At 41.4% G+C, this 14,007-nt stretch overlaps 1 protein-coding gene across 1 annotated transcript in view; it reads right to left on the bottom strand.

Annotated features, from left to right (window-relative positions):
• Positions 1-14,007, bottom strand: part of SEMA5A (semaphorin 5A) — a 569,574-nt gene that overhangs the window by 30,279 nt on the left and 525,288 nt on the right. The window lies entirely within an intron of this gene.

Below are 14,007 nucleotides of genomic sequence, written 5' to 3' on the forward strand. Positions count from 1 at the left end.
GTCAAATTAGGCATTTAAGGGAAGTTAACTGCAAAGGAATCTGCACAGTTTCTCCATCAACAATGAGAATGAGACGATAAATGTGATTGTATGTGAATAAAAATGGTACCTATAATTACATTTACTGAAAGTGAATAAAGATGGTGAAAGGGCTTCCCAGGCAGTGCTCGAAATAAAGAACTTGTCTGCCAATGCATGAGACATAAGAAGTATGGGTTCAATCCCTGGGTCGGGAAGGTCCCCTGGAGAAGGAAACAGCAACCCATTCTGGTATTCTTGCCTAGAGAATGCCATGGACAGAGAGTTCTGGCGGGCTACAGTCCTTGGGGTCACACAGGGTCAGACACAACTGAAGTGACTGAGCACAGCAACAAAAATGGTGATCCCCCAAATCATCTTCCTTTCACTTAATAATGACTGAAAACGCTGTTTATTCTGATAAGTTTAGCTGTTTTTGTTTTTTAAGATTATAGGTAATTAAAACAATGAAACCAATATTTGTTTTTAGGATGACAATGTGTTTGAGATTTATGAATGGCTTAAGCTCTGGATCACAGATTCCAAGTGTTAGAAAGGTAGCTATCCAGTTGATAACACATGATAACTTTTAGTCTATAAGAAGTTTCCACAAGATAACTCAATGGTTCTTCTCAATCCTAGTTCCCTTTCCTCACTGCCAGGTGCCTCCCCAGCAAGCAAAGGTGCGAGGATCCAGGCAAGTGGTGCATGCAGTTGTGGGTGGTGCAGTTTAGGACCAGACACCTAGGTCTAACTATTTGACAAGAACTTTAAGCACTTTGTCTCCAGAAACAAGACCAAACCTAACAGATGCAGAGTTTGACCTTGAACACAGCACTAGATCCCAAGTGCTCCTTTTGACAGCAAAGGATGCTTCATTAGAGGGAAAACCTACAAAATGTAATACACCCAATGATGGCCATACTTTTAAAACAATTTTATTAATGTTAAACCTATATATCAAATGGGAGTTAAGTAGCTTTCTAACATTTATTATGAGAAATAGTAAATCTTTCATAATAAATCATAGGTCATGGCATCCAGTCCCATCATGTCATAGATGGGGAGACAATGGAAACAGTGACAGATTTAATTTTCTTAGGCTCCAAAATCACGGCAGATGGTGACTGAAGCCACGAAATTAAAGGGTGTTTGCTCCTTGGAAGAAAAGCTATGACCAACGTAGACGCATATTAAAAAGCAGAGACACTACTTTGCCAACAAAGTCCATCTAGTCAAGGCTATGGTTTTTCCAGTGGTCATGTATAGATGTGAGAGTTGGACTATAAAGAAATCTGAGTGCCGAAGAATTGATGCTTTTGAACTGTGGTGTTGGAGAAGACTCTCGAGAGTTCCTTGGACTGAAGGGAGATCCAACCAGAACATCCTAAAGTCAGTCTTGAATATTCATTGGAAGGACTGATGCTGAAGCTGAATTTCCAATACTTTGTGAAGAGCTGACTCATTGGAAAGGACTGTGATGCTGGGAAAGATTGAAGGTGGGAGGAGAAGGGGACAACAGAGGATGAGATGCTTGGATGGCATCACTGACTCAATGTATATGAGTTTGAGCAAACCCTGGGAGATAGTAAAGGACAGGGAAGCCTGGAGTGCTGCAGTACATAGGGTCACAAAAAGTCGGACACAACTTAGGGACCAAAGAACAAGAAAAATTCTGTCCTTCCGCCCCCATCTCTTTAAGTCGAATATCTAGATATTTATCCCTTAGAGCTAACAACAAGAATTTTCCAGTAACAGGCATCATCTCTTAACCGTGTACATGGGAAAAGGATTTCAATTTTTATTCCTTACCCTCACTCTGCATTGGAGAAGGCAATGGCACCCCACTCCAGTACTCTTGCCTGGAAAATCCCATGGACGGAGGAGCCTGGTGGGCCACAGTCCACGGCGTCTCAAAGAGTCGGACACGACTGAGCGCCTTCACTTCCTCTCTTTCTCATTCCATGTCTCCAACACTGATGCAGCTTTCTCAGCCCCTGTCATCTGACTGCTCACTCTGCGCTTTTGGTTAGATCAAAGTCCAGAGTTTGCACTCACTGCGAGATGAACACTAGCCACAGGTGACTGCTGTGGAGACTGATTAATTTCTGTCTGCGTCCAGTTCCTTCCCAGCCTGAGTCAAGGGCTCTCCTGTTTTGTGGGGATGGTTTTCCAGCCTCTATGAACTTGTCATGCATTCATACCCCCCCACCCCATCAGATATTTGGACACAGTAAGAACTGTGTTGCCTGGTGTATGCTTTGAAAATAAAGTCTTGGTAATACTGTATAAATGAATTCTGGTAGGAGAGAAAGTAGCCATGTGCGTCCACACCAGAAGCCTTAACTGGAAGCCTATTTTAATGTTTATTTTGTCACAGTTCTAATTATTTAATTAGCTTTCTCTACTCACGGTCCATCTTTTAAAATTTTTTACAAGGAACCATAATCAAAGGGTCTTCATTTTGTGACTTCATGGGCTTTTAACAGAAAATAAGTCATCACTGCTTTGCTACTTTAAGATCTACGGCATCCCTTCCCCATCCCACACAGATGGCCCCCGTCTCCACAGCAACACATACTGGAAGACAGTTGACTTCACTCCCTTTGCTTATAGCATCTTTCATTATGGCATCTTTCGGATACTACTTTTTAAATGGAAAAAAATAATAATAAAAACACCAGCCCTAATGGGTGCCATAAACCTAATCGCGTTAAGCACTAGACCGAACACGTGTGTGCTGTTTTCACTTGAAATGGAGACCACGGGCCAGGAATGCCTTCGACCTTGTCTCTGACCAGCCAGGCCCATGGTGTGGAACGCTGCCAGCCCCAGACTGAAATTCCACGCGCATTCCTTCCTCACCCTGTGCCAGCCTGGCTGGGCAAGTGCCCATGGGCTCCTTGCCAAAATGGACTTAAAGCACATGCTGCTTACGGACTCCTGCTCTTAGCATTAACATGTTCGGAATCACCCGCAAACCTAAGATCCCGTGTCTCAAGAAAAAATGTAGAAAGTCCAGTAATTCTGAGCTTCCTTGTACTAGAAATTTCACCTCTTCTACGGAGACGAAGCTTTGGTTTTGAAACAGATGAGTAGCGAACATATTTTAAAACCTGAGTTTGCCTCCGTGTACTGCTAACAGGCTCAGCAGGGAGTGGGGATGAAATCGTCCCAGAGGTGGGCAAAACTCAAGGGTACAGAAGAACAGCTCAGAGCGATTAGACCTAAACCTCTGAAAACAAACTGTCTCCCTGTGTCCCATTAATTCATCACTGCTCAAAATCCAACAGGAGCTTCAGGACCTCTCCTTTCAACTGCTTTTTAAGATCTGATGATAACGCATTCACTTAAAATATCAAATTTATTAAATCCTGAGAAATGGTATGACTGACCTGTTTTATATTAATAACCAAAATTATAAAGTGACTCAATTCAATGGTGAGTAGTTGTAAGGCTTCACAGTGCCTGTGCGCTCCAACTTTCTGAGGAATTGATGCTATAAGTAAAATGGAGAGACCGTGACAATCAAGCAAATGCAAATCTGCACGGACCTGGAACAACATTACATTTAATGTTAAAGAGAGAATTTGTTTTAAAAGTGATTTCAGGGAACTAATTGTTATTACCTGCCATATAGGATTCTTAATATTCTCGTGGAAAAGCTAAGATAATAAATGCGACTAAATCAATCTCACTGCTGCTATACATCCAAAGGAATTAAAGTCAGGATCTCATAGAGATATCTACACTCCCATGTTCCCGGCAGCATTATTCACATTAGCCAAGACATGGAAACCTAAGTGTCTAATAACCAGTTAATGGATAAAGATGTCACACACACACACACACACACACATATTATTCAGCCACGAGAAAGAAGGAAATCCTCCCATTTGAATAACTTGATTGGACCTTGAGGGTATTATGCTAAGTGAAATAAGAGAGGTAGAGTAAGACACTCTGTCTGATCTCACTCATACGTGGAATCTAAAAATGACAAACTCAGAGACACACAAAGCAACATGGAAGTTACCAGGGAACTTCCTGGTTGGGGAAAATGGGGAAATATTGGTCAAGGGTACAAACGTCCACTTATAAGATTAACATGTTTGGGGATCTAACGTACAGCTTGATGATTATAGCTAAGAATACTGTATCACGCCCTTGAATGATGCTATCAGAGCAGCAGATCTTCAGTGTTCTCACCGTAGCAAAGAAATAGTGATTACGTGACAGGACGGAGGTGCAGACCAGCTAATGCTATGCTGGTGACGATTTTGCGATTTATAAACGCATCAAATCAACACACTGTACACTTTAAATATATACACATACACCTTACACAACATTATGTGTCAGTTAAATCTCAATAAAGCTGGAAAAAATAAAAATAAAGACAAAAAGAGCAAAGCAAAAAAAACCCACACAATTACTACAGCAATTTTCAGCAGTTCTTCAAATGTGTTGTCTGTGTTCTCTCTGTCCCAGTCAATAGTGACATGACCAGGCATTTAAAGCTTGATCCAGAAACCTGGGAGGTACTTCCTGTTCTCCCTCACCTCTAGGTCAAGTCCTACATATATATATAGCCTCTTGGGTTCATTCTCTCCTTCCCATCTTAATCAACGCTTTTTCTAATTCAGGCCATGACACCTCAGGCCTGTTTCATAGAATTAAAGCATATATTTCACTGACATTTAATTGTATATGTATAACTCAGCCTGAATTAATAGACTGAAAATTTATCAAGAGCAAGACATTTGCCATATTTAAACTATCAACCTTAATGCCAACAATATTATTTCTGGTGAATGGACAAATCATACTGATCGATTCACAAGAAAGTCCGTTCTGGTGGAATTTGCATAAATTTGGGAAAAAATGAGATGGTCAGGTGGGTCCTCTATTTTGTTATTAACTTTTCCATGGAGAAAAATGAAGACATCTTATATTCCACAGGTTGAAAGTAAAATAGAGAGATGGTGACAATCCAAGAAAAAAAAAATTGATACCATATGTTTGGCACAAAATAAGAAAATTACCCTTAAAGTGATTTCATCAATAGCTGAATATATAAATATATCCTCATCATGGAACACTCATGCGTTTTACACGCATTTATCAAGTTTTCTTTCAGTAACTTAGCAAGTCACACGCGGAAACAGAAAGTCATTCTGCATAAGAGAAACAAGAAAGGAATGCAACTGTGCTTTCAAAGGTCCAAAGCACCAAAGCACATTCACAGAAGCATATCTGTGGCCCCAGGAGCTTGTGGAAACAGAGCCAAGGTTGACAGGGAACCTGGAAATTAATTTAGAGGTCACAGCAAGGAAGAGAAGAAAAGGGAGACAGTGTATTCAAAATTATAACACCGCAGAATGACTTCTGTGTCCAACCAAGATGACGTAACAGAAATGGGATTAACTCTTTCACCAAAAATAACTTAAAATACAAAAAACAACAGTTCTTAAGACATTGGACATCAAGTGAGGAAGGATACTGACAGCCAAGTTCAGGAAACATGAAGTGAGTCCCACAACTGACCAAGCCTGCAACCCTAAGAAGGTTTTCTAGGAGGTGGTGGAGGAAGGAAAAACCCAGGCCAGGTACAGGCTAGTGTTCAGGGAGACAGAGCTGGAAACTGGAGGAAGCCAAAGGCGCTGGAGTTCTCCAAAGGAGAGGGCTACAAGGCCAGAAAATTCTAGCTATGCACAGCTTCTCCCTCAAGTACTTAGAATAGTAGAAACCCATGAACATGTATGAAGAAACTACACATTGGTGGTGAAAGACCCATCTGGAAAGATCAGAGAGAGCAGTACTTGTCACTAACATGAGTCTGGGAATAGTGCTTGCTCCTAAGAGCCAGATTGAAAAACTCCGTAACTCTCCCAGCATCAGTTAGGGTACCAAGAAGGGTCTTATTTCCACACCCAGACTGAACTCTGTTCCGATCTCAACTAACAAAGCTTACAAGCAAAATCCAAAAAGATCAAACTAATTTCACATAACTTGATCTTGTCCCAAAGGAGAGCTCTAGCATATTTGGGGGAATTCAGTATTATCTGATGAACAAGGAAAAGGTTACAATATCTCACATCTAGTCTAAAATTACCAGATATGCAAAGAAGCTTCTGAAAAAATAAAAAAAGCAAATAACAGAACCTATTATGAGAAGAAACATAAGTCAACCGAAATTGGCACAGAAATGACATACGTGACAGAATTTGTGATTCTGCTTTTTAATATCTGTGGCTGATATTTAAAACTGTTATTATAACTGTATTGGATATATTCAAGGAGCTAGAAGAAACTAACATATTAAGTAGAAACATGGAAGACATACAGAAGAGATATAAAGTCAACTGTACACAACATCAACTCTAATTTGATATAAAAACCAGATGAAGACATTAGAAGGAAAGAAACTTACACGTGAATATCCCCCATTAGCTGAGATACAAAAGTGCTTAACAGGGCTTTAAGAAACAAAATTCATAACTATACACAAAGGCTAATATTTCATAAGTAGGGATTATGTCAGGGGTGTAAGTTTGCATTAACACTTAAAATTGGATCCATGTAATTCACCATATCAGCAGTCTAAAAAGTAAATCTAAGCTGTGGGAAGCTGTTGTCTAGCACAGGGAGATCAACTCTGTGCTCTGTGCTGACCTCGAGGGTTGGGATAGGAGACAGGAGGGAGGTCCCAATAGGTGGGGACATATGCATACATATGGCTAATTCACATTGTTGTACAGCAGAAGCTAACACAACACTATAAGTCAATTATACTCTAACTAAAAAAGGAAATCTATATGAGCATCACAGAAATATCATTTGATAAGGTTCAAAGATCCATTCCTTACAGAAACTCTCAATCAACTGGGAATAGAAATAAATTTCCTAAATCTGACAAAGGACATTTATTGAAAAGCATATAAGCAACAGCTTAGTTAAAGGTTAAAGCCTGCATGCTTTTTTTTAAAGCTGAAGAATATAAGATAAATATAAACCATAATTTTATCCCTACGTACTATCAAAGATATGAAATACTTAGAAATAAGTCTCAAAATATGTGCATGACTCATACACTTAAAAGAAACTGAAATCTTCTAAATGATCTACAGAATCAAAGCTATCTTAGTGACAATTTCAGAAGTCTTTTAAAAATATAAATTTGACAAGTTAATTCTAAAATTTCTAAAATGTAGAAATACAGAGTTTCTAGGACAGCAAACACATTCTGAAACAAACAAACAAAAAAGGACATCACTGGAAGACTTACACAATCTGACTTCAGGATTCATTATAAAGCTACAATAATGAAAATGTTGTGTCATTAGGATTGAAAGATTGAGCAAAGGAACAAAATGAAAAGCCCAGAAACAGACCCACATACATAGGATCTACTGATTCTTTGAAAAAGTACAAAGACAATTTAGAGTGGAGAAAGTAGTCTTTTCAACAAATGGTGCTGGAACAATTTGATATCCATATGCAAAAATATGAACTTTGATTAATATCTAGCTTGACCTGTGATAATAAACTCAAATGAATAGTAGACCAATATCTAAAACCATAAAACTTCTAGAAGAAAACCTAGGAGAATATTTTCGAGACCTTAGGTAAAGCAATGATTTCCTAGATAACAAGGCCAAAAACATCACTCAAAAAAGAATTAAAAGTAAGTTGTATTAATCAAATCAGAAGCCTCTTCTCGTGGAGAGACACTCACTGTTAAGGGAATGAAAGACTAGCTACACTCTGGAGAAAACGTCTTCAGATCAGACACCCGACGAGAAGACTCACACCCACTGCAAATCACAAAATTAAAACTCAACACCAACAACAGCAACCAAAACCGTGGGGGAGAACGGACACATGTTTGTGCATGGCTGAGTCCCTTTGCAGTTCCCCGGAAACACAGATGGCGAAAAGCATATGGAGTTGGTGACAGACAGGGAGGCCTGGTGTGCTGTGATTCATGGGGTCCCAAAGAGTCGGACAGGACTGAGCAACTGAACTGAACTGAAGGATACTCAACATCATTTCTTAGAAACAAAAAAGCAAATTAAAGCCACAAGAAACCACCACACACCCTTTAGAAGGGTTCAGTTCAGTTCAGTTCAGTCACTCAGTCGTGTCCGACTCTTTGCGACCCCATGAATCATAGCACGCCAGGCCTCCCTGTCCATCACCAACTCCTGGAGTTCACTCAAACTCATGTCCATCGAGTCATTGATGCCATCCAGCCATCTCATTCTCTGTCATCCCCGTCTCCTCCTGCCCGTAATCCCTCCCAGCATCAGAGTCTTTTCCAGTGAGTCAACTCGTCGCATGAGGTGGCCAAAGTATTGGAGTTTCAGCTTTAGCATCAGTCCTTCCAATGAACACCCAGGACTGATCTCCTTTAGAATGGACTGGTTGGATCTCCTTGCAAGACAAGGGACTCTCAAGAGTCTTCTCCAGCACCACAGTTCAAAAGCATCAATTCTTCAGTGATCAGCTTTCTTCACAGTCCAACTCTCACATCCATACATGACCACGGGAAAAACCATAGCCTTGACTAGGCGGACCTTGGTTGGCAAAGTAATTTAACATGTAACAAACAGAAGAAACCCTGAACCAGACAATATCCAATGCTGGTGAGCCTGCAGAGCCACAGAAAGGCTCTCTCCCTCACACCCTGCTGGTAGGAATGCAAAATGACATTGATTTGAGAGCTTTTTGACACTTGGCTAAAAATGTAAACATACACTTACTGCATGACCTAGACTTCTCCCTGCTAGCTATTTACCCAAGAGAGAAGAAAGGACATGTCCACACGAAGATTTGGACGTGAATGTTCACAATAGCTTCATTTGCGTTAGCCAAAAAAAAAGGAAACAATGCATATATCCATCGGCAGGTAGATATCTAAGCAAATCATCTTATATTCAAATGAGACTACTTGATAATGAAAAAAATGAACTGCTGTTATGTTCAACACAGAAGAATCTGAAAAGAACTGTGCTGAGTGAAAGAAGCTCCCAAAAAATGAGTGACGAAGTATGATGCTGTTCACAGAAACTCGTGAAACATGGACCTCATGTAGAATCAATAAGCTGAGTAGTTATCTGGGATTAGAGAGGGCAGGGATGTGTATGAGGGAGGGTTACAAAAGGAAACAAGGAACCTTTGGAGTTGATGAACACGTTTATCCTCTTGCATCGATGGTTGCATGGATGTACATATTTGTTAATTTATTAAATGTTAAGCGTGTGCAGTATATTGTATAACAATCATACCCAATGAAAATATTAAAACATATGGTCACAGAAAAATATCTTTAAAAAAATGATGGTTAGTTTGCTAATTTAGAAATGATATTCAAGACAGTTGCTTGCACATACCTGCACATAAACTAAAATTAGCTATTTTATGGCATTCATGTTGGAATATTTGCATCTGGATGTAAACTACTAAGAACTTGTAGATAAATGTTTCATTATGCAAAATGGGCATCATCAAGCCCAATTTTACCTGTCATCCCTTATGCCTGAAAAACCTTATTTTCTAACATACAATCAGGCAGTGGAGCAACTACTTGCTACAGGCACTATGCACACGTGAATGAAATGCATTCTTTTACAATCGTATTTCTCTTACAGTCAGCTTCTTTAGCTGCAGTGCATTCCCATGCTGATGGGGGTCTTTGAAGATGAAGGAGTTATTATCTTCCTTGGAGTCTGGAGAAGTTTGTGTGCAGCAAGATGACTTGGGAGAAGGAGAACTCAGCCCGAAGGCCACCTTCTAACTTCTGTGCGTGCTTGTGCTCAGTCATGTCTGACTCTTTGCAGCCCCATGGACTGTAGTCTGCCACACTCCTCTGTCCTTGGAACTTTCCAGGCAAGCATACTGGCGTGGGTTGCCATTTCCTTCTCCAGGGGATCTTCCTGATTCAGGGATTCAGGATCCAAACTCATGTCTCCTGCATCTCCTGCACTGGCAGGCAGTTTCTTTACCACTAGCGCCACCTGGGATGCCCACCTTCTAACTTACTGCTAGAATAATCTTCTGACAGGACAAGCCTCTGCAAATCCTAGAACATGTCTTGGTCCGTTCAGGGTGCTACACCAAAATACCGCAGACTGGGTGGTTTGTTCAGTTCAGTTCAGTCGCTCAGTCGTGTCCGACTCTCCGCGACCCCATGAATCACAGCACGCCAGGCCTCCCTGTCCATCACCAACTCCCGGAGTTCTCTCAAACTCATGTCCACAGAGTCGGTGATGCCATCCAGCCATCTCATTCTCTGTTGTCCCTTCTCCACCTGCCCCCAACCTTTCCCAGCATCAGAGTCTTTTCCAGTGAGTCAACTCGTCGCATGAGGTGGCCAAAGTATTGCAGTTTCAGCTTTAGCATCAGTCCCTCCAATGAACACCCAGGATTGATCTCCTTTAGAATGGACTGGTTGAATCTCCTTGCAGTCCAAGGGACTCTCAAGAGTCTTCTCCAACACCACAGTTCAGGAATTTATTTCCCACCATTCTGGAAGCTGGAAGTCCAAGACCAGGGTGCCTGTCTGCATGGCCAGGTGAGGGTCCTCTTCTGAGTTGCAGATATCCCTGTATATCCTCGCATGTTGAAAGGGGCCAGCTAACTCTCTGGGGCCTCTTTCATAAGGACACGAATCCCACTCATGGGGGCTCCACCCTCATAGTCTAATCATGTCCTGAAGGCTCCATCTCCTAATACCACCATCTTCAGCATTAGGTCCTCAACACATGGATTGGGGGTGTGGGAGGGCAGAGGGAGGGCACAAGCATTCAGCCTATAGCAGAACACATCCAAAAAATACCAAGTGAGAGGTTATACAAGATGGTCTCAAAGCACTTAACAAACACATTTTGGAAATCCACCATCTTACTTTTGATTTAGTCTGCTGACCGAAAATAAATATTCAGTACATACACTTGAGGGCTTCCCAGGTGGCTCAATGGTATCCACCTGCCAATGCAGGAGAGGCAGGAGATTCAGGTTTGATCCCTGGGTTGCGAGATCCCCTGGAGAAGGAAATAGTAACCCACTCCAGTATTCTTGCCTAGGAAATCCCATGGGCAAAGGAGCTGGGAGGGCTACAGTCCATAGTGTTGCCAAAGAGTGGGACATGACTTACCAACTAAACAACAATACACAATTGAATCCGGTTCATAGAAAGGGAAAGATCTGATGTCAGACACGACTGAGTGACTGAACAACATCAACGTGACCAACAGCTCGTCTGAAGAGAGGACGATGATTTAGAGATTTTAAAGAATATTCCTGATTTATTTCCATTGATATTATTAATCATCAATGACCCCCTGACATAACATAGAAATATCCTTTAAAATGTAAAAGCAATATTGGAACAAAAAGAGTGAATATTTTTACGTATAAAATCCTTCGATAGAACCACTATGGAGAAGAATATGGAGGTCCCTTAAAAAACTAAAGATAGAACTACCATATGATCCAGCAAGCAGAAAATCACAATTAAAAAAGACAACAAGGGTGCCTCCAATGTGCACTGCCAGGACAGGCTTTGCTCTTTACAATTTATTATAATAAAACTATTTACAATAGCCAGGACATGTAAGCAACACAGATGTCCACTGACAGATAAACAGGTAAAGAAGATGTGGTATATATATAAAATGGAAAACTGCTCAGCCATAAAGAGAGATGAAATCAGGTCATTTGTAGCTGTGACTGGAACTAGAGACTGTCATACAGAGTGAAGTGAGTCAGAGAGGGGAAAAAAACCCAAAAGTGTATCAATATATTAGTGCATAGATGTGGAACCTAGGAAAATGGTTCTCGTGAACATATTTACAGGGCAGGAATAGAGATGAAGAGGTAGAGAACAGAGGGCAAGAGGAGGGCTGGAAGAACTGGGAGAGCAGATCTGACACACAGACACTTGACACATGTGTAAAGGGGATCGCTAGGCAGAACCTGCTCTACCGCCCAAGGAGCTCAGCTTGGTACCCACTGATGACCTAGAGGGGTGGGATGGTGAGGGGCGGAGGCAAGAGAGGGAGGGGTATATGCATGCCTGGAGCTGACTCACCCTGCTGTACAGCAGACACTAGCATGACATTGCAAAGCAATTATACTCCATTTTAAAAAGTATTGTTAAAATGTAAAAAGAAAATCCCCACCCCAGGGGAGGGAAGTGGGAGGGGTTTGAGGATGGGGGACACGGGTACACCCGTGGCTGATTTGCGTCCATGTATGGTGAAAGCCACTACAGTATTGTAAAGTAATTAGCCTCCAATTAAAATAAATTAATTTAAAAAAATCCCACTGTTCTATTGCAATAAATGCCTGCAATGGCAAGCCACTCCAGTACTATTGCCTAGAAAATCCCATGGATGGAGGAGCCTGGTAGGCTGCAGTCCGTGGGGTCGCTAAGGGTCGGACACGACTGAGCGACTTCACTTTCACTTTTCACTTTCACACATTGGAGAAGGAAATGGCAACCCACTCCAGTGTTCTTGCCTGGAGAATCCCAGGGACGGGTGAGCCTGGTGGGCTTCCGTTTATGGGGTCACACAGAGTCGGACACGACTGAAGTGACTTAGAAGCAGCAGCCTGCATTTCAGCAGACCTCCTCTGAGCGGCCACACTCCCCCTCTTACTCCACGCTCATAAGTCTTTACAGATCATTTGTCTACCTAAGGGTCCCCCAAGCCTGCGAGCTTTTTGAGGGTAAAACCCGGGGTTGAAGCAGCTTCCTTCCATTGGAGTGAAGCACTAGCAGTGCCGCTGGCTCCAAAGGGGACAGACTGGGATAAACCTCTCAGGGGCGTTCAGATGGGTGCACTTACTTTCAGCAAGCAGTCAGCCTGCATTCTCCCAGGTGCAGAAAAGCGGCAAAATATTCCTGTGCCTTTGCACTAAAAAAGAGATGTGTGCGCCTGTGTTTGGTCAGATTATATACGTGTGTATATCTATAAAAAGGTACCTGGCTTTCTTCCTTGCACATAATTTTAGGCATTCCTTTTTATAACACTGTAGAAAGACCAAGAGAATAAGGAAATCAGTGCTTTTGCTGGAAATCTTTTTTATTATAGGGGCTGTGATTTGTGGTCCGCTATAAACTTACATCTCAAATGAGAAGATCCATTTATTTGCTTTATTCTTTCACTATCAAGCCCTTAAATTCTTAGTCTCTGAGAGTGAACATCAAGAATTCAGACATCTTTTTTTTTTTCCCGAACACCTTGCAACGAGAGAAACTACTTTTAGTTAGGAGTGAAAGGCTGTCATTAGGAAAAATGTTTCCTTCTCAGATGGATGATGGAAATAGGGTGACCTTGAGCAAATACGTCCACCCATTACTGCCATTCCTCCATTTTTAAAGGAAAAAATGCTTCACTGTAATATACTTGCTTCAGAATATTTGTACATATTTTAAGAGTTCTAGGGGAATTTTGGAAGAACCAGAGTAAATAACACAAACCAAAATGAGGCTCTGTTATTTAAGTTTATGGCAAACTCATGGGGCCTTGCTTTTACAGTAATACCTTATGGTAGTTGCCCTGGATTCTTTTAAGTAAGAAAAGCAAATCATCTGCTTTCTTACTAGAATAGGACCGTGTGTGTGTGTGTGTGTGTGTGTGTGTGTGTGTGTATGAATCTCACCATACATATACAATAGAAAAACATGATTAGAGGGAAGAAATCTTCCCTATAAACATAAGATGTGGATATTATGGGTATATTCATAGAAGTCACACTTGCGTGCACTGAAGTGGCTCCACTTACTGGCAAGAAAATGCAAAAAGAAAAAAAGGAGTAAGGGAATGATGGTAAGTCATGAAAGTGAAAGTTGCTTAGTCGTGTCTGACTTTTTGTGACCCTATGGGCTATATCATCCATGGAATTCTCCAGGCAAGAACACTGGAGTGGGTAGCCTTTTCCTTCTCCAGGAGCTCTTCCCAAACCCAGGGATCGAACCCA

The sequence above is a fragment of the Moschus berezovskii genome, chromosome 18 (genome assembly GCF_049115385.1).
Source record: "Moschus berezovskii isolate FMDL1 chromosome 18, NW_MosBer_1.0, whole genome shotgun sequence".
NCBI lineage: Eukaryota > Metazoa > Chordata > Mammalia > Artiodactyla > Moschidae > Moschus > Moschus berezovskii.